Source organism: Triturus cristatus, chromosome 1_2, assembly GCF_964204655.1.
Source record: "Triturus cristatus chromosome 1_2, aTriCri1.1, whole genome shotgun sequence".
Classification (NCBI taxonomy): domain Eukaryota; kingdom Metazoa; phylum Chordata; class Amphibia; order Caudata; family Salamandridae; genus Triturus; species Triturus cristatus.
In genome coordinates, this window is record NC_140580.1 from 109,526,246 (window position 1) to 109,546,958 (window position 20,713).

The window sequence follows — 20,713 nt, forward strand, 5'->3', positions numbered from 1 at the left end:
CTTGCTCACTGTGCGCGCACGGTGCGTGAAGCGCACCTTGCGTGCACGGAACGAACTGCGTTAAGTGGGCGCGCACGCCACGAATGGCATAAAGTAACTTAGCATTTAAAAAAACGTACAAATTCACTGAAAAAACCATAGGTTTCACACACGTTATAGTTAGGAATTAGCATTTAAAAAACCTTGCTAATTCAGTGAAAAAACCATAGGTTTCACACATGTTATAGTTAGGAATTAGCATTTAAAAAACCTTGCAAATTCACTGAAAAAACCATAGGTTTCACACAAGTTATAGTTAGCTGTACATTACACTCGTAAAAAACCAATGAAATTCCCCCGTTATAGTTAGTGCAGGCAACTATAACTCACGCGACCGCAATCTTCTGCTGATGACATATGTGTCTTTATGAAAAAAAAATATTTGTAATATATGTATAGCTAAAAATTTATGGAAGAAGACATGGGCAAATAAGTGTCTAAATACAGTATTAGCATCAGCAGAGGATTGCGGTCGCGTGAGTTATAGTTGCCTGCACTAACTATAACGGGGGAATTTCATTGGTTTTTTACGAGTGAAATGTACAGCTAACTATAACTTGTGTGAAACCTATGGTTTTTTCAGTGAATATAGATATAGATATAGATATAGATATATATATACCATAGGTTTCAGGCACGTGATGGTTAGAAATTAGCTTTTAACAAACCTTAGAAAGTCACTGAAAAATCCATAGGTTTTCGGGAAAGTTATAGTTAGTTGGACATTTCACTCGTACAAAACCAGAAAAATTCCGCTGTTATAGTTAGTTCAGCTAACTATAATTCTGCACTGCTGATGGCGTCACATATTACTTCACTCATGACATGGTCAGTGACATCACTGATGAGATCTCAAATGACATTACTGATGACATCATCCAGTGACTGTGTGTTTCTATAAAGTTTAAATCTGTTTTATATATATGCCAAGGTGTACTGAAGAATGAGTGGGTGTATAAGTGTCCGGATGGATGACTTAGTAGGTGCGTGTCTGACTGTATAAGTGAGTGATTAAATGTGTCTTACTGAATGCATGGGTTATTGACTAAACTGTGTGAATGTCTGTATCAGTCTGTCTGTTGTTGTGTAAGCTGCTGCATGGGTTGGTCAGTAGCTACATGAGTGTCTATATGGGTTATTGATTGGTTGCCTGAGTATTTGTATGGGTGGATGAGTGTGCGTGTGGTTGGGTGGGAGGTGTGTGACTCTGTGCATAGATGTGTGAGTGGTTGATTCACTGGGTGTATGGGTTCAAGAGTGCATGTGGAAACAGCTATATGGGTGGGTGAGTGTGTGTATGGGTGTATTGGTGAGTGAATGGATGTCTCAGTGGTACATGTCCAAGTAACTACATATGTAAAAGGCAGTGTATATAAGAGTTGGAGTATTTAAATGACTATATGTGAGAGTCAGTGATTGTGAGAGTGGCTGTATGGATGAGTGTGTACTTGTAACAGTGATTATATAAGAGAGTAGGTATGTGTTAGTATCTGTATGAATAAGTGAGGGGGTGTGTGAATAACTGTATAGGTGAGTAAATGGGAGTGTGATTGATTCCTTGAATGACTGACTAGGTGTGTGAGTAAGTCCATGGATGAGTGGCAGTGTGTGAGTGTCTGTATAGGTGTATGAGGGCATATGATAGCATTGTATTGATGAGTGACTGCAAGTATGAGTGATTGTATGGGTGAATGAGTGAATATGTGTGTAGACCTAGGAATCAATGAGTGCTTATGTAGCAACTGGTATTGGTGTGTCGATGGTTTCAAAAATGGTAGTCTGTATTTTACAGTGGGTGTATCAAACATTATATTAGAGTGTGAGGAGGTGCATCAGATTTTCACGTGGATGATGTCATCAGTGATGTCATTTAATATGTCATCAGTGATGTCATCAGTGATCTCAATGACCATGCCATGAATGATATAATATGTGACGTCATCAGCAGTGCATTTCGGGGGCGCGAGTTATAGTTAGCTGAACTAACTATAATGGCAGAATTTCTCTGGTTTTGTATGAGTGAAATGTCCAACTAACTATAACGTCAATGAAACCTATGGTTTTTTCAGTGAATTTCAATGTTTTTTTAAATGCTAATTTCTAACTATAACGTCCTTGAAACCTATGGTTTTTTCAGTGAATTTCAATGGTTTTTTTAAATGAAAATTTCTAATTATAATGTGCCTCAATCCTATGCTTTTCTCAGTGAATTTCAAAGGTTTTATAAATGGTAATTTCTAACTATAACATCCCTATTAAGTCCCCTTGAATCCTGAAGGTCCCTGGTAGCCGAGTAGCCCACCAGGTGCCTCCAGTAAGTGCCACAGAGCTGCCTTACAGAGACGTGTTCCTAGGCCACGCACCTTTTTACACCAGGCTGCAAATGCGGCTTCTGGCACACTGCTGCTTGGACGCTGAAGTCCACTTGTGTCCTAAGGTCCTCAGGACACAAGAGGACCTCATCGCCCCACCAGCAGTGCACCAGAAGCCGTGTTTGCAGAGTGGCCCACCAGGGAATATCAGGCCCGCCCCCTCCCTGCACCACTGTGCAAATGCGCCCTGTGGCACGTTTTAAGTTGGGGGATTAAGTCCCTTTGAATACTGAGGGTCCGTGGGGGCCAACTAGCCCACCAGGTGCCTCCAGTAAGCGCCACAGGGCTGCGTTGCAATGAGGTGGTCCGAGGCAATGCCCCTTTTTACCCCTCTCTGCAACGCAGCTCTGTGGTGCTTACTGGAGGCACCTGGTGAGCTAGTTGGCCCCCAGGGACCCTCAGTATTCAAAGGGACTTAATCCCCCAACTTAAAACGTGCCACAGGGCGTGTTTGCACAGTGGTGCAGGGAGGGGGCAAGGCCTGGTATTTCAAGAGTGCAAACGCACCCTGTGGTGTGTTTTAAGTAGGGGGATTAAGTCCCCTTGAGTCCTAAGGGTCCCTGGGGGCCAACTAGCCCACCAGGTACCTCCAGTAAGTGCCACAGAGCTGCATTGCAGAGAGGTGTAAAAAGGTGCGTGGCCTCGGACCACCTCTCTGCAACGCAGCCTTGTGGTGCTTACTGGAGGTACCTGGTGGGCACCCCGGGACACCTCAGGAGCTGGCCCTGGGGGGTGGCGTTCCCCAGGGCCATGAAGAGCTACAGGAGGATGGCCATGCGTCCCCCCTCCCTTTAATTAGAAAGCCCCAGGGAGGTGGTGGTCCCCGGGCTAGTGGGTCCATAACGGACCCCTGCATTTGTACTATAAGTGCCCCGGAGAGGTGGCGGTCCCTGGGGTGTATGGGGGGCTTGAGCCCTCTAACACAGGTTTCTTTTTTTTAAAACGAGCCCCGGGGGTGGTCACCAGGGCAGTGGGGGGGCCATGTGCCCCCGCAAATATTTAACAAAAGCCCCAGGGGTGGCGGTCCCCAGGGCTTGGGGGGCCTTGGAGGCCCCCAACAGATTAATAAAAAAACAAGCCCCGGGGGGTGGTGGTCACCGGGGCTGCAGGGGCCCCCGCGGGCCTCCGCAATTATAAAATATGAATTGGGCAATGCCCCCGGAACCTGGCCCACCCAGGGTCCTCATTTAAATGAAGCGCGGGAGCCCGTGCTTCATTTTTTAAATTAATTTCAGTGGGATTCGCGACCCCATCGCGATTTCCGCCGAAATTATAGAAAAAAATGCTTTTTTTGGCCCTGAGCAGGCCTAGGGGGACAGGGTGTTTCTACCCTGCCCCCTTTTCTTGTTTTTTAACGTTTTTTCTACTGTTTTCTTGTGACTCGGTTCTACCGAGTCACAAGATGGCTGCCAACAATTCCTGGTTTGGAGTGTTGGCAGCCAATTACAGTGAAGCCCGTGCTCTGGAGGGTTTGCAAACCCACCGCTGCCCCAGATATCAAAACCTTTTCTTTTTCTAATTTCTCAGGAACTACTGAACGGATTTACACCATTTAACAGAAAGGGCTCTTTCTGAATCAAGGGCTACCTTTCTACCAAATTTGGTGTAATTCCGTTCAGCAGTTCAGGCTGTAGCCTTGGCTAAAGTTTCCTATGGAAAATTACATCTGGAAAATGCATTTTGGGAACCCCCTTTTTTCTCAACCCTCGCTTGATGAATCACCCCGAAGCTTTCAAGACAGGAGCTGACCGGAACGCCCCACTAGTTTTGAAAATTTCACGAAAATTCGTCAAACGGCGCAAAAGTTATTGGGAAAAGAAAAAACGCTTTTCCAATGGAAACTAGGTCCTAACTATAACTACCTACTGGCGACCGCCAGTAAGTAATATATATATATATATATATATACATATATATACATATATACATATATACATATATATATATATATATACATATATATATATATATATATATATATATATATATATATATATATATATATATACACACACACACTAGATGTCACTGCCCTCTATACTTCTATTGACCATGATTTTGGGATGCTTGCGTGCGAATATTATTTGGAAAGGAGACCAGCATGTTTTTTAGACCATAATCAAATTCTTATAGAGATGATCCGCGTCTGCTTGAAGAATAACATCTTTATGCATGACGGGTTCATGTACTGACAAAAAACAGGGACTGAAATGGGCACCTGCTTTGCCCCCAGCTTTGCAATTTGGTTATGGGCTGGTGGGAAAAGCAGGTGGCCTGAGCAGACAAGAATGCGGAGTTTGTACAAAATACTTTGATCTGGACCCGTTATATTGACAATCTTTTTCTATTATGGAATGGGTCCAGATAAAATGCGGAAGAGTATGTTAATATCCTCAATGAAAATGTCTTTAACCTGCACTTTACCTCACATATAAGTTCCAGTGAGATCACTGTCTTAGATATTCTGTTGCAAGTGAAGGATGGTAAAATTAGTACCACAGTGTATCGCAAAACGACAGCTGTAAATAGTACTCTTCACTTTAATAGTCAGCATCCGAGAAATCTGAAAGAAAGCATTCCTTATGGGGAAACATTGAGAATTAAAAATATCTGTAGCCAGTAGGAAATGTTTGAGGATCAGTTGCAGAAAATGAATGGGAGATTTTGTAAACGAGGATATTTTCCCAGATTACTAAATGCAGCTAGATTGAAATCTAAAAATATCACCAGAAACCAGTTACTCTACTCCAATAATAGATCCAAGAAGGAAAATGTACCAGCAAAATGTATTACATGTTTTAACTCAATGCCCTAAAGTGTATCAAATCATAAGAAAACACTGGCAGGTAGTGAGAAGTGACACAACAATTGGAAAATCTACCAATGAGACCCCCAGCTATGTGTCGAAAAGACAGGACATTAGGGGATAGCTTAACACATAGGGGTCGATTAGGATGGCGGGCGGACCTGAGTCCGTGCGCCATCCTCGCAGGGTTGGGACCAGCCGCCATACAGGCAGCGGTCCCACACTACGAATTAAGATGCGACGGCCACCCTGGCAAATTGCCATGTTGTGCATTTCCATGCACAACGGGCCAGGCACCGCGCAATGCAATCATTGTAAAGCCTGTAGAATGGTGAGAAATGTTTCTGTATTCCAGTCCTCAGACGGACAGAAAAGAAAGGTAAATGGGTTTTATAATTGTAATACAGATTACTGTGTTTATGTGCTAAGCTGCCCCTGTCCCCTGATGTACGTAGGAAGCACAATTTTTCCATTAAAAAAGCGAATATTAGAGCATCAGCGGGCCATTTGGAATCATGATTTCACCTATTCAGAAGCTAGACATTTTAATGATCAGCATGCTAGTGATCCAGGGTTACTGAATTTCTTTGTGATGGATAGAATTCCCCCGAATATAAGTGGAGGTAACAGGATAATGAATTTAAGACACTTAGCTCAAGGTATATCCTGGACCTACACACGAAATTTCCGAGTAGGCTGAACAAGGATGAGGAGTTGGAAGTCCATCTGGGCTGATTCATGGTTATTGATACCCCCATCTTTTCCTTCTTTTTTTAGCCGCTGATAATATACATGTGATTCTTTTATGAAATGTCAACATGTGACTCTCTGGTTAATCATTACACTTAGACACCTTTAAGCTTAAAAGATTTATGGTTTATCTATGATATTTGTACATATCTACATAGAATCATGATGTTTACAAGGAATTGTGATATGGACATATTCAATAAGAATTTCATAGATATATTATATATGGTAGATTTGTATTATGTCCAGGGTTATCATCAAATTATTTATAATAACATCTTTGGAGAATATAGTTTAAAACATAAGAGTTTTGAGGTGTTAGCAATGCTTTCAACCATATAATTCCTAGCTGAAGCCACAAGCATTCCCTCTTATTTGATTGATGTATCTGATTTGGGCACTGGCCCGAGATATTATGCTGCTATCCCCCAGGGCGCCTTAGCCCAAGCAATATGTAAATAATGATATGAATTAATAAATCTGTTTTTAAATAATTATTGAAAATAATTTAATAAACAGTGAAAAATAGTAAAAATTAAAAAAATAGGCATGAAAATAGGAACATATCTCAATGTAATAGGTATTAGGCAACACAGGTCTTGACTTATAAGAATATAATGGAAGTTGATACGGAGGTGTTTCTTCCATGTCTTTTACCTGATGTACCTTTAAATCTGCTTGGGCTATGAAGCAATGTAACTTTGGTAAAGGCTGGGACCAGCCGAAATGCAACAGTACAGACACAGTGACGAGAATATGAAGAAATAAAAGATTGTTGACTTGCCTGGAGTGCCCACCTCTGCTCTTTTTTATTAGAGTCTCTGAAGAATATATATATATATAATCTACTGGCGGTCGCCGGTAGATAGTTATAGTTAGGACCTATTTTCCATAGGAAATCCGCAACATTCTATTCCCAATAAGTCTGGCACCGGTTGATGAATCCTCGTGAAATTTTCCAAACTTTTGGCCAGCTCCGCTCCGCTCCGCTCCGCTCCTACCCTGAAAGTTTCGTGGTGATTTGTCAAGCAGGGGCAGAGAAAAAAGGGGGGTCCCAAAACACGTTTTCCCCATGCAATTTCCCATAGGATCTGTTGTCGCAGCTACAGCCCGAACCGCTGAACGGAATGACACCAAATTTAGCAAAGAGGTAGTCCTCAGTTCGGACTCTTGCCTTTTGCATATATGGTGTGAATCCGTTCAGTAGTTCCTGAGAAAATTAGAATTAAAAGTACATAAATATCTATGGCCGCGGAGGATCCGCGGACCGTACCCACACCGTGAGCACACCCTCCCCGAACCAAGCGCGCACGCTCCCGATCACGCGCTGAATGCTAATTGGCTGTCGAGTGTCTCTCTACATTCGAAACCAGGAACTGTTGGGCGGCCATTTTCTGCCTCGGTAGAAGCGAGGCTGAAGAAGCAAGGGGAATAAGTGTGTAAAACATATAAAGGGGGCAGAGTGGAAATACTCTGACCCTCTAGAGGTGCTTAGGGGGTCCCAGAAGGACCCCCTGGGGCCCCCTCTAAAATAAAAAAAAACGGTGAAATGCGCGCATCCTATCGCGTTCGATGCACGGATTTTCTCGCGGTGGGTGCGCGGATCCACGGCAATGTTTTTTGAAAAAAGACAAGAAATCATTGGTTGTATGACTACTTTCTACACTGAAAGGTAGGGTGTATATTTCTGTTTGTTAAAGGTATGATTCTTATTGGTTAACAAAAACAGATTGTAAGGAACATTATATATGATAAGCTGATATGTTGAAAAGTCAAGCACACTTCCTGTCTTGTTTAGTAACACTGTGTGCTGAACTTGTGACCTGTGAGCTCAGTGCAGTGTTCCATGACCTGTTTCTATGGTAACAGGCAGAAGGCAGATTGTGGGAAGGGTTGAAATGTATTTCAGTTGGAAAGGGTTGAAATGTTTAACCAATAGAAATGTGTGTTTGCTTTTGAGTTTATGTGTGAAGGATTGTGATTTGATGTTTACATGTATATGTGTGGAAAATGAAAGGGAAACTTTTCCATTCTTTGTTTTTGCTGAGAGGTGCACAGTGCAGAGATTATGTAAAAGAAAATATGGTGAGTGACTGATATACTTCTTAATCTACAAAAGAACTTGAAAGATGAGTTATTTAATTGTGAGGGAATGTATGTAGACTATTTTGATTTTAATCAGACTAATGTATTTCTCCTGCTAAAGTGTAGGGAGTACTTTTTTTCTCTACAATCTTATTGACAGTGTGTGTGCATGTAGAAACCATTCTGTGATAAGCATTTGTGTTTTTCATGTGTTTGCAGACAGATAACTGTGTTGTTTTTATATTTTGGTAGAATTAGAAACCAGTCATTGTTTATGAATTTGTGAAATGAGTTATGGTATGTTTCTATACTAAAATGTAGTACTACTAGATGAAGAAATGTGTTTTGGTATAGTGCAAGGGATAGTGTTGTTTGTCTAGAATCACACAGTGAGTCTGTGTGCATTTGGGAACCACTGTGAGAGAAGCATTTGGTAACATCGTGTATTTGCTGAGAGATAACTGTTTTAACTTGTCATGTTGTGAAGTTTTAGTAGCATTAGAAGACAGTTATGGCTTATGATTTGATTAAATGAGTCAGGCTTTGACAGAAAAGTGCAGTCCTGAAATATGTAGATTGTGTGCAGTTCCGTTACCAGTTGCACTGTAGTAAATGAGTTTTGGTAAACTCCTAGGGATAGTGGTGCTTGTCTAGAATCACAGTGTGAGTTAGTGTGTATTTGGGATCAGTGTGAGAGAAGCAATTGGTGACATCATGTATTTGCTGACAGATACCTTTTTTAAAACCTGTCATGTTGTCAAGTTTTAGTAGCATTAGAAGCCAGTCATTTATGCGTTGATTAAATGAGTCAGGCATTGACACTAAAGTGCAGTCGGGAAATATGTAGATTGTGTGCAGTTCCCATACCACTTCCACTGTAGTGAATGAGTTTTGGTAAGCTGCTAGGGATAGTGTCATTTGTCTAGAATAACACTGTAAGTCTGTGTGCATTTGGGAACCACTGTGAGAGAAGTGTTTCGTAACATCGTGTATTTGCTGACAGATAACTGTTTTAAAACATGTCATGTTGTCAAGTTTTAGTAGCATTAGAAGACAGTTATGGCTTATGCTTTCATTAAATGAGTCAGGTATTGACTAACCCTGTTGTGAAGTTTTAGTAGGATTAGAATCCAGTCTTTGCTTATGCGTTGATTAAATGAGTCAAGCTTTGACACTGATGTGCTGTACTTAAATATGTAGATTGTGTTCAGTACCATTAACTCTTCTAGACTAGTGAATGAGTTTTGGTAAACTCCTAGGATAGTGTTGATTGTCTAAAATCACACTGTGAGTCTGTGTGCATTTGGGTAAGGATTGTGAGAGAAGCATTTGATAACATCGTGTATTTGCTGACAGATAACTGTTTTAAAACCGGTCATCTTGTCAAGTTTTAGTAGCATTAGAAGCCAGTCTTTGCTTATGCTTTGATTAAATGAGTCAGGCTTTGACACAAAAGTGCAGTCCTGAAATATGAAGATTGTGTGCAGTTCCCTTACCACTTTCACAGTAATGAATGATTTTTGGTAAACTCCTAGGTATAGTGGTTGTTGTCTAGAATCACACTGTGAGTCTGTGTGCATTTGGGAACCACTGTGAGAGAAGCATTTGGTTACATTGTGTATTTGCTGACAGATAACTATTTTAAAACCTGTCATGTTGTCAAGTTTTAGCAGCATTAGAAGCCAGTCATTGCTTATGCGTTGATTAAATGAGTCAGGCATTGACACTAAAGTGCAGTCGTGAAATATGTAGATTGTGTGCAGTTCCCTTACCACTTGCACTGTAGTGAATGAGTTTGGGTAAACTCCTAGGGATAGTGGTGCTTGTCTAGAATCACACTGTGAGTTAGTGTGTATTTGGGATCACTGTGAGAGAAGCATTTGGTAACATCATGTATTTGCTGACAGATAACTGTTTTAAAACCTGTCATGTTGTACAGTTTTAGTAGCATTAGAATCCAGTCTTTGCTTATGCGTTGATTAATTGAGTCATGCTTTGACACTGATGTGCTGTACTTAAATATGTAGATTGTGTGCAGTACCATTAACTCTTCCAGACAAGTGAATGAGTTTTGGTAAACTCCTAGGATAGTGTTGCTTGTCTAAAATCACACTGTGAGTCTGTGTGCATTTGGGTAAGGATTGTGAGAGAAGCATTTGGTAACATCGTGTATTTGCTGACAGATAACTGTTTTAAAACCAGTCATTTTGTCAAGTTTTTGTAGCATTAGAAGCCAGTCTTTGCTTATGCTTTGATTAAATGAGTCAGGCTTTGACACAAAAGTGCAGTCCTGAAATATGAAGATTGTGTGCAGTTCCCTTACCACTTCCACAGTAGTGAATGATTTTTGGTAAACTGCTAGGGATAGTGTTGTTTGTCTAGAATCACACTGTGAGTCTGTGTGCATTTGGGAACCACTGTGAGAGAAGTGTTTGGTAACATCTTGTATTTGCTGACAGATAACTGTTTTAAAACATGTCACGTTGTGAAGTCTTAGTAGCATTAGAATCCAGTCTTTGCTTATGCGTTGATTAAATGAGTCATGCTTTGACACTGATTTGCTGTACTTAAATATGTAGATTGTGTGCAGTGCCATTAACTCTTCCAGACTAGTGAATGAGTTTTGGTAAACTCCTAGGATAGTGTTGCTTGTCTAAAATCACACTGTGAGTCTGTGTGCATTTGGGTAAGGATTGTGAGAGAAGCATTTGGTAACATCGTGTATTTGCTGAAAGATAACTGTTTTAAAACCGGTCATTTTGTCAAGTTTTAGTAGCATTTGAAGCCAGTCTTTGCTTATGCTTTGATTAAATGAGTCAGGCTTTGACATAAAAGTGCAGTCCTGAAATATGAAGATTGTGTGCAGTTCCCTTACCACTTCCACAGTAGTGAATGATTTTTGGTAAACTCCTAGGTATAGTGGTTGTTGTCTAGAATCACACTGTGAGTCTGTGTGCATTTGGGAAGCACTGTGAGAGAAGCATTTGGTAGATTGTGTATTTTTTAGCAGATAACTCTTTTAAAACCTGTCATGTTGTCAAGTTTTAGTAGCATTAGAAGGTAGTCTTTGTTTATGCATTGATAAAATGAGTCAGTAAGGTGCAGTACCATGTACTATTCTGTTCACTGTGGCAGAATTGAAAATTTAAAAGTTTTACCTAAGCACTGCCTTAGAAGTAGTCTGATTATTTAGTCAGTTTCTAAGTACCAAATAGATTGCTTCAAATGTCTATGCAGTATGCATGTAGCGTTCTAACATACTATATACTTGTCTTTTACACCTTCAATTCCCTAGTCAGTATCCATACACTTCCAGGAAACACCCTGTCACTTCCTTTGCAGTTTTAGAGACCCATTCAACAGCATATACTAATCCATTCACTGTGCCAAAACCCAAACACTTATAAATTCACCAAGACACTCTCTTTCCAGTACTCTAATGATTCAGTCACTGCCTAAGTATTCATGCACTGAGCCAGGTCTTAGCACATGGACTTCTTCAAACCCCTATCCACTATGCATGCAGTCCTCTAACCACCTACACACTTGTCTTTCACACCTTCAATTCCCCAGTCAGTATCCATTCACTTCCAGCAAGCACCCTGTCACTCCCGTTGCACTCCTCTAGTGACCCATTCAGCATCATGTACTAATCCATTCACTGCGCCAAAATCCAACCCCTTATAAATTCACCCAGGCACACTCCTTGCAGTACTCTAATCATTCAGTCAGTACCCAAGTACTCATCCAGTGAACCAGGCCTTAGCACATGGACTGCTTCAAACCCCTATGCACTATGCATGCAGTCTTCTAACCACCTAGACACTTGTCTTTCACACTTTCAATTTCCTAGTCAGTATCCATACAGTCCAGCACTTGTCACTGCCTTTGCACTCCTCTAGTGACCCATTCAGTACCAAGTACTAATCCATTCCCTGTGCGAAAAGCCTAGCACTTATAAATTCACCTAGGCACTCTTCTTGCTGTACTCTAATCATTCAGTCAGTACCCAAGTAGCCATGCAGTGAGCCAGGCCTTAGCACATGGACTGCTTTAAATGCCTATGCAGTATGGATGCAGTCCTCTAATCACCTACACAGTTGTGTTTCACACCTTCAATTCCCTAGTTAGTATTCATACTCTTCTAGCAAACACCCTGTCACTCACCCAGTGTGTCTCCTTATAGTACTGTAATCATTTAGTCAGTCAGCATGTAGAGTTTTAGTGAGGTAGGCTTTAGGGCATGAACTGCTTCAAAGTAGTATGCACTATGCATGTAGTGTTTTAACCATCGTCACACTTGTGGTTCAGGGACATAAGTTTTTATTCAGTATTTATATAAAATGTGTTTGTACAGTAATGGAATAGTATAATTTTGAAAGATATTAATATACATTTATTTGTGATTCTTTTTTACAGATACAGAATAGGAGTGTTTCTCATCTGTTTGCACTCTTCTCGTGCAAGATTGTTTGGATGAAGGGTCCTTAGGTGTTTCATCACACTTGCCGTGCCGTACGAGTATTTCTTGTTAGGATCCCCTCGTGAGAGAACTCTTTTGCAAATCTTGCACGTGATCAAGGTGGCATTGGTCTTTGTTTGCCCCTTGGGAAAAGTAAAACATTTCCTCACCACTGAAGAAAAACGTTGTGGGCGTGGTGCCTTCTGCAAAAAAGTTTCCTCAGATTTGGTAAATATTTTAAAGCGGCAACATTTACAGTTTTTGTAAGTTAAACTTATAAAATTTTGTTAGCTGTATGCATTTTATATATCTGTGATTTGTTTCTTGTGGTATTTTGTTGAGAATACCATGTTGTTGTTTTTTTAACAATCTTTCTGATTTTCCAGGTAGGTCGTCGACATCCATGGTCCCCACAGGAGTGTTCCGCCTTGTTGTTTTGTATTATTGTTGTTACATTTTGTTTATTAGTTTATCATTCATATATATGTTAATAAAAAAATAAATGTTGAAAATAGTTTATCGTTTACACATTTATGATTATAAAAGATAAAGTTTGAAAAAAATATTAATAACGTTTTTGGTTGTTATCTTAACTGCTGTGTGACTCTTTCTTGTTCTTATTACTGTTATTTGATGGAGTTCACCATGGTGTTAAATTTTGGGGCACTTATCGCTGGAATACTGGTGATATCTGCAGTTTGCACCAACTTCTGAATAGTGTGTTAGATTTATCTCAACTTTACTTCCGTTAAAGTGCTGATAATGAAATGGAGACTAGCCGTTCTCGTGCAAAAAGACACGAGGTGCACCTTTCCAATTTATTCTAAATACTAAAGTCCTGTATTGAATTGCACTGAGGTATTGGCTGCACTTACAGTGTACACACAAAATCTATTAAGAAATCTCATTGTATTTATATTGATTGGGAATAGTGCGTCAGGTGCTGGATCTTGACGAGATACACTGCTCAGTTCGTATATTGTTCTGCACACGAAAAAAATCACATCACAACTTTCACACCAATTGCAATGCGAAACAAATTCCGGCGATAAGACACGTCAGCACCAGGGATTTTACACCTGCTTTCTGCTGGTGTTAAGCAGGACAACTACCTGCACCATGAAAGGGAACACAGCCAAGAGCCACACCAGAACACCCACAGGTGCCATAGAGTCAATGAGCATGATACAGGGATACCCATGAAGGCCAGAAGACTCATCTCAACAACTCCTGGACCGCCAATGCCCCCCAAACCCACATCTTAGTAAGTGTGTCCCTGTGGTCATTGTCTTAGCACGAGCCCTGCAACATCACAGTGTGCTGTCGCCTCAGCGTTGGCAGTGAGCCTGGACGTGTAGCTACGCACGCATCCTCCTGCATGCACAACTGGCATGTGCTGGTCTGGGGTTCACTGGTCAGTGCAGGGGTGTGCCTATCCGGCAAGGGGAACGGGGTGTCTCGGACATGTCCGTGTACAGGAAGTGCGGTAAGTGTGTCTCTGTGTTCTGATGTGGCCTGCTACAAGAGCCGCAGCAGTCGATGTTGTAAAGTGGCATGCGCCACCTCCAAACGACACTGTGATGGTGTAGTTGGAATGTAGCAGGACATGCGCAAATAGGCATTACAATGGTGTGCCGTACGAGTGCACGAGATACAACAGCGCACCGTACAAAGTGTGGGGGCTCGTGGGAGGGAGGAGCAGCCGTTTGGCAACATAACACACAGTGAACTCGACCATATGCCACATGCTGGGCATCTCATCCATGATGACCACGGTCGCAGACATCCCACAACACCAACGACTGGCCTTTGTACACATCCTGTATGAATGCAGCGTGGTTTTCACTTCTATGCTCGTTCAGTGGTGTGATGTTGGCGGGTTGTGTGACTTGTGCTCCTTGTTGGTGTGTTTCATTTTGGCCATTGTTAGTCTATATGTGTGTTGTACTTAATTGTGCATGTGTGCCATTCTGCCCATCTCCCCCCTCCCCCCACTCCCTGCTCCTTCCTCTTCCTAGTGCTGTTGTGTCTATAATTTTGTTGCTGCACACATAAATACATGTAAAGAATAAATTAGAATAGTTCCTTGATTCGTTTAGGTTTCAAAACTTCTCTATTGGTTTCTTTTTAATTTTCCATATGAACCGTTTTTTTAATATTCAACAACACATAGAAGTCAGAAGTGCAACGTATTCTATCAACACACTTTGTAGAACATTCTACAACACGTGCAGGTTAAAAGTTCATCGATTTTTTAAAACTTAACGATATTTTTTTGCAACATTTTCTTGAACATTTAACGACACGTGCAGGTTAAAAGTTCACGATTGTTTTAAGTTCGAACAGTGCCTTCCAAATGCAAGTAGCAGGTGTGGTTGAGCTGAGCAAATTTTATCCTATGATATGTACTCCACGTTAGGGGTGGGCGGAATTTGCGAAATCCACTTTCGCAAATTATCGCAAAAATGTTAAAAATTATCGCAAACACGTGGAAATATCGCGAAGATGCGGAAGTTTTTTTCCCGCATGTTCGCGAGATTTTCTGCATGGTTGCGGCTCGCCAACTTACCCATGCGGTTGCTCGCAGGCGCGGCCATCTTGTTTTCACTCTTCTCGCGGTGCATGATCGCGAGAAGAAAGACGTGATCACGCGACGCATGACGTCACTGCGGGCGCGAACTGTCATGAGACAGAGCAAATGGCTAAAAACAATACAACATCTCATGGAGAACGCGACCGGATCAAGAAAACTTGTCGGCGAACGCAGGGATTCAGGTAAGGCGATCGCGCGCGCGCGAGAATGTATTACTTTACAGCGCGAGCGAGAACAAAATTACCCCAAAGCTGCGGAATGCGGAAATTTTGACATTTTCGCGCTTTCCGCGGAACGCGAAAATGTCAAATTATCGCAATTTCCGCGAACGGAACGAAATTTTAGCCCAGGCCTACTCCACGTTGAAATTGCCTTTTCTTAACCAATCACAAAGATGCTTTTCCACAAAACTAATGTGCACCCTACTTTTAAAAAAGAATGCTTTTCATGATATCTTTAGAGATAAGTTATAGATAGGAATTAGCATTTAAAAAACCTTTGAAATTCACTGAAAAAACCATAGGTTTCATGCACGTTATAGCTAGGAATTGGCATTTAAAAAACCTTTGAAATTCACTGAAAAAACCATAGGTTTCAGGCACGTTATAGTTAGGAATTAGCATTGAAAAAACCTTAGAAATTCACTGAAAAAAACATAGGTTTCAGGGGCGTTATAGTTAGCTGGACATTTCCCTCGTACAAAACCCTAGAAATTCCCCTGTTATAGTTAGTTCAGCTAACTATAACTCGCGCCCCCGCAATGCACTGCTGATGACGTCACATATTACATCACTCATGACATGGTCAGTGACATCACTGATGACATCACTGATGACATCTCAAATGACATCACTGATGACATCACTGATGACATCATCCATTGAGTATGTGTTTCTGAACAGTTTTAATATGTTTAATATATATAGGGAAAGGCCTGTTGAAAAATAAGTGGGTGTACAAGTGTGTGAATGGGTGATTTTCTAGGTGCGTAACTGACTCTATAAGTGAGTCATTAAATGTATCTTACTGCAGACTAGTGACTAAACTGTGTGAATGTCTGTATGTGTCTGTGTGTTGGTGTATACGTGGCTGCATGGTTTTGTGAATAGCTATATGAGTGTCTATATGGGTTATTGATTGGTTGTCTGAGTGTCTGTAAGGGTGCCTGAGTGTTTGTGTGGGTAGGGTGTGTGTGACTCTGTGACTAGATGTGTGTGTGGGTGATTCAGTGGGTGCATGGTTTTAAGAGTGCATCTGTGATGGACTGTATGGTTGGGTGAGTGTATGTATGGGTGTGTTAGTGATTGAATTTATATCTCAGTTGTACATGTGTCAGTAACTACATATGTGAAACGCAGTGTATATGTGTGTAAGAGTATATAACTATCTATATGTGAGAGTGTGTGATTTTGAGAGTGGCTGTATGCGCCATAGTGCAAGGATATCTGTGTCATGTGCTGTTTGTTTTTCTGCAGGAAGACACAGAATGTGTTAGTATTTTTATGAGTAAGTGAACTTGAGTGTGTTTAACTGTATAGGTGAGTAAATTGGACTGTGATTAATTATTTGCATGACTGACTAGATGTGTCAGTACCTCAATGGATGGTTGGCGGTGTGTGAGTGTCCATATAGGTGTATAAATGCACAGAGTGACTGTAAGTATGAGTGACTGTACAGGTGAGTGAGTGGACATGTATGTAGACCTAAAAGTCAATGAGTGGGTGTGTAGTTATTGGTATTGGAGTATCTATGGTTGTCAAAATGGCCGTTTGAAATTTTGAGTCGGTGTATCAAAGGTTATATTAGGGTGTGAGAAGATGCACTAATTTATCAAATGGATGACGTCATCAGTGATGTCATCAGTGATGTCATTTGAAATGTCATCAGTGATGTCACTGACCATGTCATGAGTGATGTAATATGTGACGTCATCAGCAGTGCATTGCGGGGGCGCGAGTTATAGTTAGCTGAACTAACTACAACAGGGGAATTTCTAGGGTTTTGTACGAGGGAAATGTCTAGCTAACTATAACGCCCCTGAAACCTATGTTTTTTTCAGTAAATATATATATATATACTTCCGAGCAGACGAAGAAGAAAGCACACGGACACCAGTCGTGCTTCAAGAGAGTTTAATTGGAGCCAGCACCAACACAGCACGTCATTACGCGTTTCGGCCACAGGGTGGCCTTGATCACATAAAGTAAGCGCCATTGTTAACACCCTTATATACACAGCACTCAAAGGTCATGTGATGGTTGTGATGAAGGACATAGAAAAAATCTATGGTAAGTAGTGTCTATACAAAGTATGCAAATACAATTGTAATGTCTACACAGGAAATATATAACTGAAATCCTTGTTTTGGGCTATAATTTGTCAATCTCTTGCCGAGATAAATTCATGAAAAAGGTGCAAAAGAGCATGAGCAGTACTGTTATAAAGTGCAACTGCTGAATGTGCAAAATACGCAAATTTGAAGTGCAAACTGCAATGGTATTGTTGTGCAAAATACGCAATAATGGTACAGAGTGCAAACAACCGCATAGAATATATACATAGCAGCAATATTGACCAAATGTCAAGAGTCCATGGATGGGTTCAAATACATCTCTTTAGAAATTGACATGGAGGCAAGAGAAAAAATAGGTAAACAACTAATGAACAAGCCCAGGATCTCGTAAAAATCAGTTACAAACATGCCGATCATCAGAACACTATCTAAAAAAATTGTGAAAAGAGTGCAATTGTAAAAAAATAAAGGGATGGAAAAGAAAGGGAAAAGAAATGTGAAAATACTGAAGTACATAGGAACAAACAGCAAATGTACATAAAATCGAAGGCTGGTTTGACATATATTGTTAGAAAAACAAAACAGATTACATAACTTCTGTCGAGGTGATCACAAATAGGACACGGCTGGCCGACGCCGGAGGAACCAATCTGCATGGGACCTCAATTGAGGAAGACAGAAATCGCCGGCCACAAGAAGAGGAGAAAAGAAAAGATAAGAGGATATGAGCAAATTCCAACAATAGAAAAAATCAATGTTTCAGGTGTCTAATATCGAGAATAGAAAGCATATTTATATGCAGTATATGTCTCAACATAACCAATAAAATAAATGTGGATAAGTGGACGAGAACAAAGTGCAGAGAACACCCACCCGGGATGTCAGGGATTACCTGCTTTAGTCTAATGGGGCACTATAAGAAGCAAAGTATGGTAGACTAACTGTTTTTATATAAAATTATATGTCTTCAGTATTATTGAGCCCTGTAGGTGCTTTGCTGTCGAACTCAAGGATATACCTTGTTTCGAGCTGTCTGAGAAGCTTTTCTCTATTGCCCCCTCTGCATTGTACGGGAATGTTGTCAATAACAAAATATTTGAGGCAACTGAGATCGTTGTTATGGCATTTCTTGAAGTGTCTTGCTACAGGGTAGCTAGAATCGTTGTTCACGATTGCTCTTAAATGTTGGAGAATTCTAACATTGTTATTGTTATATTGGATTTATATCGCGCCCAATCACCTGCAGGTCTCTAGGCGCTCGGAAATCGATGGTAACAACAATAAACTTGGCAAAGGAACACAGAGTAAAAGCCACTCCCTGGTCTAGATTACACTCAGGATTCTTCTAAACAACAATGTTTTTAACATCTTTCTAAACCGCAGGAGGTTCCCCTCCCTGCGCAGCACCTCAGGCAGCGTGTTCCATAGCTGAGGAACTAACACAGAGAAGGCTCTTCCTCCCTTAGTTACAAGTTTGTAACGGGGACAGACCAATAGCTGAGAATCTGAAGATCTAAGTGTTCTCATTGGGCTGTACACCTCCAAACGATCTGTACTGTAGGTAGGTGCCTGACCGTAAATTGCCTTATGAGCCGTGCATAAGTTCTTAAATTCCACTCGCTCTTTAATGGGGAGCCAATGCAGGCTATGTAGCAGGGGGGAGGCCTTAGTTCTCCTTGGGAGTCTAAAAATAAGTCGTGCAGCGTCATTCATCACGACCTGTAATCTGTTAGTCAGAGTTTTAGGTAGGCCGAGATAGAGGGTGTTTCCGTAATCTATCCTTGAAATGACAGTTGCTGCTACGATTGAGCGCATCATCGATTGAGAGAGGACAGTGGCTAACTTCCGCATCTGTCGGATGATATTTGTACAGCTTCCCACCACCGAAGAAATTTGACTGGCCATTGACAGGTCACAATCCAGCTTGATCCCCAAGCTCTTTACAGTCAGACTTGGTTTTGGAGCAAGGCCTAACTCCGCCGGCCAATAGAGGTCACTCCAAGGTGAGGCGGTGGATGGAATCACCAATACCTCAGTCTTATCTGGATTGATCTTCAACAGATTTTCGGTCATCCATTGTACAGTGTACCTCAAGATGTTCTGGGCTTTGAGTTGTGCGGTCCTTGTATTGTCGACACTCAGCAACAGCTGCGTGTCGTCCGCATAGTTAAAGACTCTACAGCCCCTGCTGGCCAATGATGCAATCAGAGGTTGTAGGTAGAGATTGAATAGAAGTGGGGATAAGGCAGAGCCCTGTGGCACCCCACATTCCAAAGTCCCCACCTCAGATGTTTCATCCCCCAGTTGTATCCTTTGTGTCCTTCCCAAAAGGAAGGATTGCAACCATTTAAAGGCCAGGCCCTTGATCCCAAAGTCATTCAGTCTATCCAAGAGTAAGGCATGACTGACCGTATCGAACGCCGCTGATAGATCTAACAAAATCAGGGCGCTCGGTTCCTTACAGTCAGCCATGCCTCTTAATTCATCCAGCACCGAGAGCATCACCAACTCGGTGCTGTGATGAGCTCGGAACCCTGCCTGTCGCTCATGGAGTAGATGGTGAGACTCCAGATACAGGGACAGGGACTTTAATACATGCTGTTCCAGTATTTTTGAGAGGAAAGGCAGCTGGGAAATAGGCCTGTAGTTCTTTAACACTGCAGGATCCGCACCAGGTTTCTTCAGTAGAGGCCTTACTCGTGCCTCCTTGAATTCCATCGGTAGGTACCCTATTTCCAAGGATCTATTAAGGAGGGAGATAATACATTCCTCCAATAAGGGACGAGCTACACGAAAGACACTGGGTGGACATGGATCTGCTGGAGAGCCAGATTTAATTTTACCCATCAATTGCTCCAGACTCAACGCATTCAGCTCTGGAAACACTGTGATAGTGCAGTCAGCTGAGTTATAGGGGGCCGAGGTTATGGTAGTCTCATTTACCATACCACTCTTTATTTCCATGATAATGGTCTTCCCATGAGCTTGTAGTTTGGTGCTACCTATGTAGTTTAGCCCACATGTGCAATTGAGGACATATATCACAAAGTCAGACCTACAGGTGTAATGACCTTTGATTTGCCTGGTGCTGGGGCTGAAAGGAACAGAGTATTCATTGGTGTTCTGGCCAAATTTGCAGGCCCTGCAACTGGCACATTTGAAAAATCCGTTCCTGGGTTTTAGCCATGTGCCACTGGAAGAACTCTGAGTACTGGACTTAGTGAGTTCTCCCTTCATAGTTTTGGCCCTTCTAAAAGTAAGAACGGGTTTAGGTGGTAATGTGGGTGCCAGAACACCAACAGTAAGCAAAATG